The sequence below is a fragment of the Psammomys obesus genome, unplaced genomic scaffold, assembly GCF_907164565.1.
Source record: "Psammomys obesus unplaced genomic scaffold, mPsaObe1.curated_primary_1811, whole genome shotgun sequence".
In the NCBI taxonomy this organism is placed as follows: Eukaryota; Metazoa; Chordata; class Mammalia; order Rodentia; family Muridae; genus Psammomys; species Psammomys obesus.
In genome coordinates, this window is record NW_026596079.1 from 4,774,495 (window position 1) to 4,777,543 (window position 3,049).

Genomic DNA, 3,049 nt, shown 5'->3' on the forward strand with positions numbered 1-3,049 from the left:
ACACACACACACACACACACACACACACACACACACACACACACACAGCTTTATTGACAATGCCACAGTCTTCCCCATGCTATTGCTTCCTTCTGAAACATTCTCTACCCGGTGGCTTTCAGCCTAAACCCTGCCTCTTCATTCCCAGTCCCCTAGGAGTACTTTCCGGCTCATCACTCTGAGGCTGTTCTACTGAGAACCTCGTGAATGTATAAATTTACATATACATGTATATATTTACACATATACATCACAGGAGTGGCAGCTTAGTATAAAACAGTGGCAAACGTTCGAATCGACAGTGTTTCTTATTCTGATTTCTACAGCCTTGTTCGGAGAAACAAGCTCTCTTGCTGTGGTTTAATTGTTTCTTGTGTAAGATAATAACCATCAGACAGTACCATGTTGGGCATTACCTATGTTTCAAATATTTGCTTGTAGCTGAGCCTTAAAATGTGGTGATGTCTTCCCTGTTTTCTGGTTTCTGCAAACCCTTCCCCTCTATACATTTTTACGCGGTGAATATTATAATGATCTGTCCAGGATCATCTTGAGTTTTGAGCTTCAATATAGGAGATATGTCTCCCTGAACAGTGTGAATTCTCTAACAATCTTTTGCTTGCATATAACAAGTGCTTAATCAATAACATAAGATTTGAATGAAATATTTCCTTATACCCTTAGCAAAATAACAGTCCTCTCATTTTCATGAAGAAGCAGAAGAACAATCAGTCACATAATTCCAAATCTGTTCCACATACTCCATGGGAAGTGAAATGATGTGTCAATTAAATGTCTGATTATGCAACAGATATGTAATTTTCATATTCATAAAGCAATCATCCATTATTAAGATTTCTTCTTTTTAAATGAAAAGGATCCTTTATGTAGGATGTTAGTAAATTACTTTCATGTGGGGGGAAGATGGAATGCATTTCTTTTAAACATCAAAATCTTAATTGGAGCCTTCACAAAGGCTTCCAAAGATGCATTTGTGTGGAAATGGTATTTTAGGGGATGGCCTGGATGGATGCAAAATAATGTGTCTTTGCATGAAACTAGCTTGAATTGTGAAGCTAACAGGCCACACAAGTAAGGAGTAGATAGTTTAATGCATTTTTGTCCTTTTATCGCTTAAAAGACCCCCCAAAGGCAGGCAAAGCTGAAGGCATTGTTCCCACTTACATAGAGAGTGAAGATGGAAGCTGAGCAGTTCCCTGGGGAGTCAGAACATCCACTGGTGACTGCACATACGGCATCCGTGAGATCCTGGGACAGAGATGGAGAGCGGCATCTTTACCAGGCTTTATCTTTTGGTATCCAGGTGTCTGAGAAGATCTGAGCTTCATTTATCTCCTAAAGACAAATGAAATGCCAGGATAGGACCAAGGAACCGTGGGGGATAAAATTGGCTAGGGATTTTGTTCAAATCTCAAGTCCTCATTTTTGAGACCACCCTACAGCAATACACCCAGCCCAGGGTCTGACTCAGAAGTGATACTCCACTCTCTCCAGCCTGAGTGTGTCTCACTGGTCCCTCACTCTGCTGTTGCTGATCAGGCACAAGAAACTGTTTACTGTGTGATACAGGCATCGTGCAAGGCATTTTACAGCCCTCAAACCACCCTGTCTGCACCTGTGGTTCCTGACCCTCTGTCTCTGCTCTGGGTGTATCCCAATGGTAGCAAAATAAGCCCAAAGCAGTGAGCTCTATCCTTTTCAGAGGAAGAGTGAGTGGAAGGATACATTAAGTATGACTTTTAAAATACATAAATTTCTAGATTACAAACTTTGGGACATTTGAATCAAGGTGATTATAAATCACATTTGTTTTTGCCTTGATGATAAAGACAGACTGCCTTCTCCTGTGATGTCTGGATCATGTGGAGAGTGGAGAGAATATAGAGCAATTTGGACTCCTCACCTATCTTGGTTTTATAAATTTTCAAGTTTTCTTTTTCTGTTCTGTTTTGTTTGCACAAAAATGGAATCATACCACAAAAGTGTTTGCTAAACCTTTTTTTAAACTTAATAGAACAGTTTATTTTTAGACACAATCAAAGAATACTTGGGATAGTTGACTAACAGCATATCAGTTTTTGTCTCCTCTATTGCACATGGCAGCCCAACTCCCCAACTTTGTTATTACAAACAATGCAATAACGATTTCTCCTAGACGCAACTTATTTGAGAATTGAAAGAGGGGCATCCATGACTCAGCGCTTTACTTAGGTAACTTGCAAGCAGTAGCAGCAAAGAAGACCTAAGGTGCCGCATACATGGCAAAATTAGAAGCAAGAACCATCTTGAAGAGGGAGGTACCAAGATTATAAATTAAATAAATCAAAATTATTTAGAGGCCCATTTGTGGCAGCTGGAGACAAATGTCCTGCTCTTTATTACTCATGGAATATAGGCATAATGTGACCTTTCATTCCGATTAACAAGAAAATAATGGGCAGTTACGATGTGAAGATATGACCAGACATGGTGATGCATTGTGGTAAGTTCCCCAGACTTCTGGAACATGGACTTCAGTTGTGATAAAGCCTGTGTTAGTTTGCCTTGGTATCATGTTAAACAATTTGAGTTTCATCATGTCTCAGAGCAAACATCTTCTTATTGATAATTAACATTCATAAAGTCATCCACGATTTACAGAATGCCTCTGAAGCTTGCAGGGTACTCCCAACTATGCCCATTAGAAGGGTGTGTCAAGACTTAACAAGCAGATATATGGCCCACATCCTCTCCCTGAAGCAGTGGATATGTGAGTTACCTTCTGAGCTGATATCTTTGCCATAGAAGGACAGGCTGTGGTTCCAGGTACGCTGGTCACAGACTGCATCACAGATGAGAGAAAAGAAGGACTTAATAACCATTTTAATGCCACCCATGGTTGGCTAACACAACCAGTTTCTCAAGGTCACACCTGATGGCAAGAGGTTATCATACTGGACAGGAATTCCAGTTTTCTTTATCTCAGCATGGGATGGGAGGCCAGCCACCCTGTTCTAGCCATTTACCCAACAGCTTAAAAGGATACTGC